This window comes from Puntigrus tetrazona, chromosome 2 (genome assembly GCF_018831695.1).
Source record: "Puntigrus tetrazona isolate hp1 chromosome 2, ASM1883169v1, whole genome shotgun sequence".
NCBI lineage: Eukaryota > Metazoa > Chordata > Actinopteri > Cypriniformes > Cyprinidae > Puntigrus > Puntigrus tetrazona.
In genome coordinates, this window is record NC_056700.1 from 16,804,029 (window position 1) to 16,817,494 (window position 13,466).

A 13,466-nucleotide genomic window follows, 5' to 3' on the forward strand; every position below is an offset into this window, starting at 1 on the left:
GGCAGAGTCTTTCACTTGAGTAGAGGAGATCTCCAGTTCCACTTCTGTACTTTTTTTTTTAGCCAGCGCTTTGAGGCGTAAAGTGGGTTCGTTAGAAACAGAAGTCTCTGCATTCGAAATAAGGTACTTTGGTGTGGATCCTGGATATTGGCGGTACCACTGAAAGCTGGGCCCAAGCCCACTGTATTTGCAAGAGATAACAGCACTTTGTCCAACTGAAACATGCTGTTCTGGTAAGACAGATTCTATTGTATATGCATCGACACTCTCTGGAAAAGAAGAGAAAATCTTTTAAACTAATTATTATTCAACATAACTCGTTACTGTACTCATTGTACTGCGTTACTGTACTAACATTAATGCAACAATGAGCATTAAACTTACCCTTCAGCACTGAAAATATAAAGAAGACAACAGTAAACATGGTCTGTGTTCAGTAGTCTAAAAGCTTGAAGAGTCAAGGTTAACCTGGAGTCAGTCACGTAAAGCTTGAGCTGCTGTCTAACTTCAGACTCCAGAGCTCCTCCCTGTCAGTTTATATTCATGTTATATTCCAGGGGTCTCCTACACGTCGCTCGCGTATCAGCCGTGAGGATATTTTAATTATCCTATTAGAGCAGTTTCATTTGATGTGAAAACATAAATAATGACAGAGTGCTAAGGGAAAGAATGCATAGGCTATGTGTATGAAAGAATGTAAGATTTAATTATAATAGGAAATTATATAATAGAAAAGCTTTGATGGAATTTGCTTTTTTTTTTCTTTTTTTATTTCTATATTCTATATATTATAGTACTGATGATTATAATCCTAGAAGAACACCCCCCTGTGGCTCAAAAGGATTGTTCAGATATATATTAAAGGACCAGTTCAACCAAAAATGAAAACTAACCCATAATTTTCTTCTTTCAGACAAACACAAAGTTAACAAAAACAATTATCCTGAGTTCCAAGCTTGGCAATGCCGATGGATAGTGGCCATTATTCTATAAATCAACACGTTTTCTGAAGCTGTTCGATGAATTTTTGTGACAAAAATATTTGTTTTTAAAATTAAAACTGAAATTAATGAAATCACTGACTTCTGGCAATGGCTGTATGCACATTTGAGAGAGTCAAGCTCTCTCGTCTTGTCTTTTTTTTAACTTCTCATTTTTTACTTTTTGTTAACTTTTGTTACCAACATTTTTTATTTGTTGCTCCATCATCATTCAGCTATTCTCTTATGAGTTTGTGCTATAAGTGTGGCATACGTCGTAAGTTGAGTCAGAGGATAGACAAGAAACCGCAAGTCAACCCTCTCACAAGTGCACAGACAGCTTTTACAGGGAGTCAGTGATTTGAGTTATTTAAAAAATATGAATATTTTTGTTACAAAATGCCATCGATATTCTTCAAAAGCAGGTTTAAAAAAGACAACTTGGGGAAAAAAAAACAACAGGTAGCACCAGGTAATCATCAGACATATCAGATATCTCATGTTTTTGTACAGTGCTGAAGTGTTTCCTGTTACTGTGGGCATTAGGGCACAGTAGTATATTGCAGCATCTGCTATCTCAGTTTTGGAGATGTTCAGGTCGACTTGTTTTTCATTTTTTTCCTTTTGCTTTTGAGCTTTAGCGACATAACGGTCCTTCTGCTGTGGTCCCGAACCTTCAAAAGCTTGGACGATAAATTCAGGTGCAGTATTGGAATACTGTCTGTACCACTGAAGACCGTTAATATTACTTCCACTGTAGTTGCAAGAAATAGTCACTTTTCCTCCTTCCGAAACTTGCTGTTTAGTATCTCGAGATGTTATTGCGTTTGCAAGAATATTATCTGGAAAGACAAAAAGAGAAGAAAACTGACTGTCAGTAAAGATGCATTTCTACAACATACAGCTTTGATATAAACATGATTGACCTGTGAGAAGTGCCATGACTGTAAAGTGAAAGAACAACATGCTGCTATACAGACAGAGCAAAAGCACCCCTAGACCAAGGGCCTTCTGTATTTCTTTTGTAGTCCCACCCCAAGAATGACTCCCTGATTTGTAAGAGACCTCCTTGTTCTCAACTTCTGAAGGTTTTTTTTCTTTCTTTCTTTCTTTCTTTCTTTCTTTCTTTCTTTCTTTCTTTCTTTCTTTCTTTCTTTCTTTCTTTCTTTCTTTCTTTTTCTTTCTTTCTTTCTTTCTTTCTTTCTTTCTTGTTTTTGTACAGTGCTGAAGTGTTTCCTGTTACTGTGGGCACCAGGGCACAATAGTATACTACAGCATCTTCCACTTCAGTTTTGGAGATTTCCAATTTCAGTAGTTTTTTATCCTTTTGTGCTTCAGCGACATAACGGTCCTTCTGCTGTGGTCCCGAACCTTCAAAAGCTTGGACGATAAATTCAGGTGCAGTATTGGAATACTGTCTGTACCACTGAAGACCGTTAATATTACTTCCACTGTAGTTGCAAGAAATAGTCACTTTTCCTCCTTCTAAAGCATGATTTTCAGTTGAGAGTGGTATTATTGCATTTGCAAATATGCACTCTGGGGGAAAAAAAAATTACAAAAGGAAAATTAAGTCTTCATTAATATACTTTTATGGGCAGATAAATTAACAAATATAAATACAAAATGAAAATACCTGTAAGAAGCGCCAAAACAGTGAGGTAAAACAAAACCATTACGACTGTTGATCATAATGAGATTTGGTGAAAGAAGGCCTCCCATTTCTGTACCCATTCTCACTAAGCTCCACCCAAAGGATTGTGGAACTATGTTGACACTTAGAAATTAATAGTGGATACAGATATTTCTCACAGCCAACTCATGTTGCCAGTGTAATTTTTGATTTGTTTGATAAGAAATTGTCCTTTTTTTTTTTCTTTTTTTTTGACAACTTGTTCATTCTTCATTTCAGCAATTTTAATTTTGATGGCATTGGGACTAATTATTGTCATGTTAAATTCAGGAGAAATCAAAATGTTTGAACTCTAAAGTATGATGTTTTTGTACAGGAACTCTTAGTTTCCTGTAATTGTGGACTCAGTGCACAGCAGTACACAGTCGCTCGTGTTAGGCCTAAGGATGTACTTCCCTGTGGACAGCTGTACATAAGGAACTTTTGGATATGATTCACTGCACATTCAGCACTCTTCCTGTGAATCCCTTGTTATTAAGTAAATACATTTAAAGTCTATTTGGCTTTATTTGGACAAAAGTAAAATGTATGTTCATGAGTCAATCTCACCTAAATGAACCCATAAACTAACAAGTATTAAAATAAACACAGTGTATGGTGTATTGGATGCTAACATCAAGATGACCGTTTCACCCACACTTTTGTGAGATCCCAGAGACACAAAACTCCACCCTCAGAGCCAGTGTGCATGGTGCACCTTAGTTTCTTTGAGACCATGGTCTGTGTATTTACTACAATAGATATACAATGGATATGTTTTTCTTTTGCTAATAAATAAAAACCATCAGTATCGTCACTAGATTAGCAAATAACAGTCTAAACACAAGAAATATATAATGGACAAAACTACATATTTGCTACATATAACTTTAGATCATTTAGATATTCTCATTTTTTACTTGAAATCATTTAAACAATTTAAAACTGCTTGACTAGCTTTTTTCTTTTTTCTTTCATCCCTTCTTTCTTTCTTTTTTATCCCTTCTTTCATCCCTTCTTTCTTTCATTTTTCTTTCATCCCTTCTTTTTTCTTTCATCCTTTCTTTCTTTTTTCTTTCATCCCTTCTTTCTTTCTTTTTTTCTTTCATCCCTTCTTTCTTTCTTTTTTTCTTTCATCCCTTCTTTCTTTCTTCTTTCTTTCTATCTTTCTGTTTTCTTTCATCCCCTCTTTCTTTTTTTTCTTTCTCTTTCTTTTTTCTTTTCTTCTTTCTTTCTTTCTTTTCTATATTTCTTTTTTCTATCTTTCTTTCTTTTCTTTCTTTCTTTCTTTCATGCCTTCTTTCTTTTTTTTCTTTCATCCTTTCTTTCTTTTTTTTTCTTTTTCTTTCATCCCTTCTTTCTTTCTATCTTTCTTTTTCTTTCATCCCTTCTTTCTTTCTATCTTTCTTTTTTCTTTTATCCCTTCTTTCTTTCTTTTTGCTTTCTTCCTTTCATCCTTTCTTTCTTTCATCCCTTCTTTCTTTCTTTCTTTCTTTCTTTCTTTCTTTCTTTTCCCTTCTTTCTTCTTTCTTTTTCTTTCTTTCTTTCTTTCTTTCTTTCTTTCTTTCTTTTTTCTTTCTTTTTTCTTTCTTTTTTCTTTCATCCCTTCTTTCTTTTTTCTTTCTTTTTTTCTTTCTTTCTTTCTTTCATCCCTTCTTTCTTTCTTTCTTTTTATCTTTCTTTTTTCTTTCATCCCTTCTTTCTTTCTTTCTTTTTTTCTTTCTTTCTTTCTTTCTTTCTTTTCTTTTTTTTCTTTCATCCCTTTTCATCCCTTTTTTCTTTCTTTCTTTCATCCCTTTTCTTTCTTTCTTTCATCTTCTTTCTTTTCTTTTTTTTTATCTTTCTTTTTTCTTTTTATCCCTTCTTTCTTTCTATTTTCTTTCTTCCTTTCATCCCTTTTTCTTTCTTTCTTTTTTCTTTCATCCCTTCTTTCTTTCTTTCTTATCTTTCTTTTTTATCCCTTCTTTCATCCCTTCTTTCTTTTTTCATCCCTTCTTTCTTTCTTTTTTCTTTCACCCCTTCTTTCTTTTTTCTTTCATCCATTCTTTTTCTTTCTTTTTTCTTTCACCCCTTCTTTCTTTTTTCTTTCATCCATTCTTCTTTTTCTTTCTTCTTTTTCCCTTCTTTTTTTTTCTTTCATCCATTCTTTTTTTCTTTCTTTTTCTTTCATTCCTTCATTCTTTTTTTTTTCTTTCATCCCTTCTTTCTTTTTTTTCTTTCATCCCTTCTTTTGTTTCTTTTTTCTTTCATCCATTCTTTCTTTCATCCCTTCTTTTCCTTTCTTTCTTTTTTTCTTTCATCCCTTCTTTTTGTTTCTTTTTCTTTCATCCATTCTTTCTTTCATCCATTCTTTCATCCCTTCTTTCTTTTTTCTTTCATCCCTTCTTTCTTTCTTTTTTCTTTCTTTCTTTCTTTTTTCTTTCTTTCTTTCTTTCTTTCTTTTCTTTCTTTCTATCTTTTTTCTTTCTTTCTATCTTTTCTATCTTCTTTCTTTCTTTCTTTCTTTTTTTTCTTTCCTTCATCCCTTCTTTTTCTTTTTTCTATCATCCCTTCTTTTTCTTTTTTCTTTCATCCCTTTTTTTCTTTCTTTTTTATCCCTTCTTTCATCCCTTCTTTCATCCTTTCTTTCATCCCTTCTTTCTTTCTTTCATCCCTTCTTTCTTTATTTCTCTTTCTTTCATCCCTTCTTTCTTTCTTTCTTTCTTCCTTTCGTCCTTTCTTTCTTTCTATCTTTCATCCCTTCTTTCTTTCTTTCTATCTATCTTTCTTTTATCCCTTCTTTCATCCCTTCTTTCTTTTTTTTTCATCCTTTTTTCTTTCATCCCTTCTTTCTTCTTTTTCTTTCTTTTTCTTTCATCCCTTTTTTCTTTTTTCTATCTTTCTTTCCTTCATCCCTTCTTTCTTTTTCTTTCATTTCATCCCTTCTTTTTTCTTTCATCCATTCTTTTTCTTTCTTTTTTCTTTCACCCCTTCTTTCTTTTTTCTTTCATCCCTTCTTTTTCTTTTTTTTTCTTTCATCCCTTCTTTCTTTTTTTTTTTTTTCATCCCTTCTTTCTTTTTTTTTTTTCTTTCATCCCTTTTTTTTTTTTTCTTTCATCCCTTCTTTTGTTTCTTTTTTTCTTTCATCCATTCTTTCTTTCTTTCTCAGCTTTTTCTTTCTTTCTTTTTTTCTTTCATCCCTTCTTTTGTTTTTTTTCTTTCATCCATTTTTTTCATCCATTCTTTCATCCCTTCTTTCTTTCTTTCTTTCTATCTTTGTTTCTTTGTTTCTTTCTTTCTATCTTTGTTTCTTTGTTTCTTTCTTTCTATCTTTTTCTATCTTTCTTTCTTTCCTTCATCCCTTCTTTCTTTCATCCCTTCTTTTTCTTTCTTTTTTTCATCCCTTTCTTTCTTTTTTTATCCCTTCTTTCATCCCTTCTTTCTTTTTTTCATCTTCTTTCTTTCTTTCTTTCTTTCTTTCATCCCTTCTTTCTTTCTATCTTTCATCCCTTCTTTCTTTCTTTCTATCTATCTTTCTTTCATCCCTTCTTTCTTTCTTTCTATCTATCTTTCTTTCATCCCTTCTTTCTTTCTCTTTTTCTTTCATCCCTTCTTTCTTTCTTTCTTTCATCCCCTCTTTCTTTCTATCTTTCTTTCATCCCTTCTTTCTTTCTATCTTTCTTTCATCCTTCTTCTTTCTTTCTTTCTCTTTTCTTTTCTTTCATCCCTTCTTTCTTTCTTTCTTTCTTTCTTTCTTTCTTTCATCCCCTCTTTCTTTCTATCTTTCTTTCATCCCTTCTTTCTTTCTATCTTTCTTTCATCCCTTCTTTCTTTCTCTTTTCTTTTTTTTCCATCCCTTCTTTCTTTCTTACTTTCTACTCCACATACTACACATACTACACTACTCTTACTACTCTTACTACACATACTACACTACTCCTACTACACATACTACTCCTACTACACATACTACTCCTACTACACATACTACTCCTACTACACACACTACTCTTACTACACATACTACACATACTACACATACTACACATACTACTCTTACTACTCTTACTACTCTTACTACTCCTACTACACATACTACACATACTACACATACTACACTACTCTTACTACTCTTACTACTCCTACTACACATACTACTCCTACTACACATACTACTCTTACTACTCCTACTACACATACTACTCTTACTACTCTTACTACTCTTACTACTCTTACTACTCCTACTACACATACTACTCTTACTACTCCTACTACACATACTACTCTTACTACTCCTACTACACATACTACTCCTACTACACATACTACTCTTACTACTCCTACTACACATACAGCCATACAACCATTCAGGGCTTTACAGGTAATTAATAAGATTTTAAAATCTATCCGATGTTTGATAGGGAGCCAGTGCAGTGTTGACAGAACCGGGCTAATATGATCATACTTCCTAGTTCTAGTAAGGACTCTGGCTGCTGCGTTTTGGACTAGCTGAAGTTTGTTTATTAAGCGTGCAGAACAACCACCCAATAAAGCATTACAATAATCTAACCTCGAGGTCATAAACGCATGAATTAATATTTCTGCATTAGAGGTTGAAAGCATAGGTCGTAATTTAGATATATTTTTAAGATGGAAAAACGCAGTTTTACAGATGCTAGAAACATGATTTTCGAAGGAAAGATTGCTGTTAAACAGCACACCTAGGTTCCTAACTGATGATGAAGAATTAACAGAGCAGCCATCAAGTGTTAGACAGTGTTCTAGATTATTATATGTGGGGTTTTTAGGTCCAATTATTAGCACCTCTGTTTTTTCAGAATTTAGCATTAAGAAGTTACTCATCATCCAGCTTTTTATATCGACTATGCATTCTGTTAGATTCTCAATTTGGTGTGTATCACCAGGCTGCGTTGAAATATAGAGCTGAGTATCATCAGCATAGCAGTGAAAGCTAACACCATGACTCCTGATAATATCTCCCAGAGGTAACATGTATAGGTTGAAAAGTAACGGTCCTAGCACTGAGCCTTGAGGAACTCCATATTTCACTTGTGATTGATATGATACCTCCTCATTTATTGCTACAAACTGATAGCGATCAGATAGATATGATTTAAACCATGCTAAGGCGCTTCCTCTAATGCCAACATAGTTTTCTAGTCTATCCAAGAGAATGTTGTGATCGATAGTATCGAATGCTGTGCTAAGATCTAATAGCACTAATAACGAGATAAAACCACAATCCGATGATAGAAGCATGTCATTAGTAACTCTAATGAGAGCAGTCTCAGTACTATGGTACGGTCTAAAACCTGATTGGAAATCCTCACAGACACCATTTTTTTCTAAAAAGGAATACAGTTGTGAGGATACTACCTTTTCTAGTATCTTTGACAGAAAAGGGAGATTAGAGATTGGTCTGTAATTTACTAAGTCTTTGGGATCAAGATGTGGTTTCTTAATAAGAGGTTTAACTACAGCCAGTTTGAATGTTTTGGGAACATATCCTAATGACAATGATGAATTAATAATGTTCAAAATAGGATCTATGACTTCTGGAAGCAAATCTTTTAATAGTTTAGATGGAACAGGGTCTAACATACATGTTGCTGGTTTAGATGATTTAACAAGTTAAATAGTAGAGAAAGAGTGTAATTTTTCCTCAGGGGATCTAAAGCTCACTATCTGATGTGAAACTGTAGCTGACGGCTGCATAGTTACAATTTTATCTCTGATGGTATCAATCTTAGAAGTAAAGAAATTCATGAACTCATTACAGCTATACTCTTGGGGAATATTAGCACCTGTTGACGTCTTATTTTTTGTTAATTTAGTTACTGTACTGAATAAATACCGGGGGTTGTGTTTGTTTTCTTCTAAAAGGGATGAAAAATAATCAGATCTTACAATTTTTAATGCTTTTCTGTATGACAGCATACTCTCCCGCAGTACGAAATACTTCTAATTTTCCGGGCTGCTCTCTTTAGGGTGCGTGTGTTGTCATTATACCATGGAGTCAGATTGTTTTCTTTTATCTTTTTTAAGTGCAAAGGAGCAACTGTATCTAAAGTGCTAGAAAAAAGAGAGTGCATAGTTTCTGTTATATCATCAAGTTTTTGTGTCGTATTGGATGAGCTAAGGAATTGAGATAAGTCAGGAAGGTTTTTAGAAAGCTATCTTTTGTGGTGGAAGTGATGGTTCTACCATACTTGTAATAAGGTGCAGAGTTCACACAAGACTAGATAGTGATCTGAAATGTCATCACTTTGCTGCAGTACTTCAACCATTTTAACATCAATTCCATGTGACAGTATTAGATCTAGAGTATGATTTCTACAATGGGTAGGTCCAGAGACATGTTGTCTAACCCCAACGGAGTTCAAAATGTCTAAGAAAGCTGATCCTAATGAGTCTTTTTCATTATCAACATGGATATTAAAATCGCCAACAATTAAGACTTTATCTGTGGCCAGTACTAACTCAGTTAGAAAATCAGCAAATTCTTTAATGAAATCTGTGCTGTGCCCTGGTGGCCTGTATACAGTAGCCAGTACAAACATGACAGAAGACTTATCACTAGCACATGATTCTGTAGATAATGTTATATGCATCACCAAAACTTCAAATGAGTTGTACTTAAAGCCTGCCCTTTGAGAAGTACTAAGAATATTATTATAAATTGTAGCAACACCTCCCCCTCTACCTTTTAAACGTGGCTCATTTTTATAGAAATAATTTTGGATTCATTTAGATTCATTTAGCGTAATATAATCATCTGGTTTTAGCCAGGTTTCTGTCAAACAAAGCAAATCTAGCTTCTGATCTTTGATCAAATCATATACATAAAGGGCTTTTGTGGAAAGTGATCTAATATTTAGCGAGCCAAGTTTTATCGTTTGCTTATTTGAATTATAGGTAGTTTTAATTTGTTGGACATTAATTCAATTATTGCTAGGTTTGGACGTTCTCTGCATATTCTAATTCGGGGAACAGACACAGTCTCTATAGTGTGATATCTAGGTGAAAGAGTCTCTATGTGCTGAGAATTAACTGCCTCCTGTGACATGAGGCAGCTAGCAGACGGTCGGTTTAGCCGGTCTGTCTGTTTCCTGACCTGGGCACTTGTTGGTCACGTTGGAGCTATAAGACTATATGCCATATTTCTAGATAAAAGAGCGGCACCACCCCAGGAGGGATGAAGACCATCTCTTTTCAACAGGTCAGGTCTGCCCCAGAAACTCATCCAATTGTCTATAAAGCCTATGTTGTTCTGTGGGCACCACTTAGACATCCAGCCATTGAGACCCAGCAGTCTGCTGTAAATCTCATCACCCCGTTAAGCAGGGAGGGGACCGGAGCATATTACATTGTCCGACATCGTGCTTGCAAATTCACACACCTCTTTAATATTATTTTTAGTGATCTCCGACTGGCGAAGTCGAACATCATTTGCGCCAACGTGAATAACAATCTTACGAAATTTACGTTTAGCATTAGCCAGCACTTTTAAATTTGACAAGATGTCAGACGCTCTGGCTCCCGGTAAGCATTGGACTATGGTGGCTGGTGTCTCTATTTTCACGTTCCGTACAATAGAATCGCCAATTACTAGAGCACTTTGATCAGGTTTCTCAGTGGGTGCGTCACTGAGTGGGGAGAACCTGTTTGATGTTCTGATCGGAACGGAAGAGCGGTGTTTTGACCCGCGACTAGCCCGCCTCACGGTCACCCAATTGCCCTGCTGCAGGGGCTCTGAAGCTGGAACCGAACAATGTACATGATTCACTGTACTAGTCGCATCCAAAGAAGTATCTACAGCCCTGGCATTCTTACTGTCCTCAATTAAAGTTTGGATGCGTGTCTCTAATTCTAAAACCTTCTCTGTCAGCCTAGCTATTTCCCTGCATTTATCACACGTGAATCCCTGATCACTAACAGAGAAGGATAAGCTATACATGTGACAGACGGTGCAAGTGACGATGCAGGGAGAAGCCATTTACTCACCGTAAGGATTCACTTACCACTCTTGTTTTGATGAGCTTGTGAAAATGGAGCGAACGAGCGCAAGAAACAAATGAACAGGAGCGGAAAAAGCCCACAATAGGCGCGAAAACGCGTGTGAGAGCGAAAGTGAATCGGCTAACGAGTACTAACTCACCACCGAGTTTTAGATTAAAGCGAACAAACTAACAGCAGTCTAATTAGTTAGATTAATTTGATAGTATCAACGGTATGTACACAGTTAAATTATATTTGATCTCTAGGGAAGAGGTGATAAATTGAAAAGCGAAGCTACACGCAGCTACAAACAAACCAACCTCTCAGCAGACAGGAGCAATCGAGCAGACTACTAATACTACTAGACCTACTACACATACTACTACTACTACTACTAGACCTACTACACATACTACTACTACTAGACCTACTACACATACTACTACTACTACTACTAGACCTACTACACATACTACTACTACTAGACCTACTACACATACTACTACTACTACTAGACCTACTACACATACTACTACTAGACCTACTACACATACTACACCTACTACTACTACTATACCTACTACACATACTCGTACACATACTCCTACTATTACACCTACTACACATGCTACTACTACTACTACTACTACACCTACTACACATACTAATACTTCACATACTACACTACTCTTACTACACTTATTACTCCTACTACAGATACTACACATACTACACTTACTACTCCTACTACTCATACTACACATGCTACTCCTACTACTCCTACTACTAAACCTACTACACATACTACTACTACTACTAGACCTACTACACATACTACTCCTACTACACATACTACTACTACTACTACTAGACCTACTACACATACTACTACTACTAGACCTACTACACATACTACTACTACTACTAGACCTACTACACATACTACTACTAGACCTACTACACATACTACACCTACTACTACTACTATACCTACTACACATACTCGTACACATACTCCTACTATTACACCTACTACACATACTACTACTACTACTACTAGACCTACTACACATACTACTACTACTACACCTACTACACATACTACTATTACTACTACACCTACTGCACATGCTGCTACTACTACTACTACATACTACTACTACTACTACATACTACATAGTACTACTACACATACTACACCTTCTACACATACTACACATACTCCTACTACTACTACTACTTTCTTTCTATCTTTCTTTTTTCTTTCATCCCTTCTTTCTTTCTTTTTTCTTTCATCCCTTCTTTCTTCCTTTCATCCCTTCTTTTTCTTTTTTCTTTCATCCCTTCTTTCTTTCTGTCTTTCTTTCTATCTTTCATCCCTTCTTTCTTCCTTTCATCCCTTCTTTTTCTTTTTTCTTTCATCCCTTCTTTCTTTCTTTCTTTCTTTCTTTCTTTTTTCTTTCATCCCTTCTTTCTTTCTTTTTTCTTTCATCCCTTCTTTCTTTTTTTTCTATTTTCTTTCATCCCTTCTTTTTCTTTCTTTCATCCCTTCTTTCTTTCTTTCTTTCTTTCTTTTTTTTCTTTCATCCCTTCTTTCTTTCTTTTTCTTTCATCCCTTCTTTCTTTTTTTTTCTATTTTCTTTCATCCCTTCTTTTTTTCTTTCTTTCATCCCTTCTTTCTTTCTTTCTTTTTTCTTTCATCCCTTCTTTCTTTCTTTCTTTTTCTTTCTTTTTGCTTTCATCCCTTCTTTCTTTCTTTCTTTCTTTCTTTCTTTTTCTTTCATCCCTTCTTTCTTTTTTTCTTTCATCCCTTCTTTTTCTTTTTCTTTCTTTTTGCTTTCATCCCTTCTTTCTTTCTTTCTTCTTTTATCCCCTCTTTCTTTCTTTCTTTCTTCTTTCATCCCCTCTTTCTTTCTTGCTTTCTTTCTTTCTTCCTTTCTTTCTTGCTTTCTTTTTCTTTCTTTCTATCTTTCTTTCTTTCATCCTTTTCTTTCTCTATCTTTCTTTTTCTTTTTCTTTCATCCCTTCTTTCTTTTTCTTTTTTATCCCTTCTTTCATCCCTTCTTTCTTTCTTTTTCTTTCATCCCTTCTTTCTTTCTTTTTTCTTTCATCCCTTCTTTTTTTTCTTTCATCCCTTTCTTTTTTCTTTCATCCCTTCTTCTTTCATTCCTTCTTTCTTTCTTTTTTTTCTTCCCATCCCTTTCTTTCTTTTTGCTTTCATCCCTTCTTTTATCCCTTCTTTCTTTTTTTCTTTCATCCTTTCTTTCTTTTTTCTTTCATCCCTTCTTTTTTTCTTTTTTCTTTCATTTTTTATCCCTTCTTTCTTTTTCTTTCTTTCTTTTTGCTTTCATCCCTTCTTTCTTTCTTTCTTTTTGCTTTCATCCCTTTCTTTTTTCTTTCATCCCTTCTTTCTTCTTTCATTCCTTCTTTCTTTCTTTTTTCTTTCATTCCTTCTTTCTTTTTGCTTTCATCCATTCTTTCTTTCTTTCTTTTTTGCTTTCATCCCTTCTTTCTTTTTCTTTCATCCCTTCTTTCTTTTTCTTTCATCCCTTCTTTCTTTCTTTTTTCTTTCATCCCTTCTTTCTTTCTTTTTTCTTTCATCCTTTCTTTCTTTCTTTTTTTTCTTTCATCCCTTCTTTCTTTCTTTTTCTTTCTTTTTGCTTTCATCCCTTCTTTCTTTCTTTCTTCTTTCATCCCCTCTTTCTTTCTATCTTTCTTTTTTCTTTCATCCCTTCTTTCTTTCTTTCTTTTTTATCCCTTCTTTCATCCCTTCTTTCTTTCTTTCTTTCTTTCTTTCTTTTTTCTTTCATCCCTTC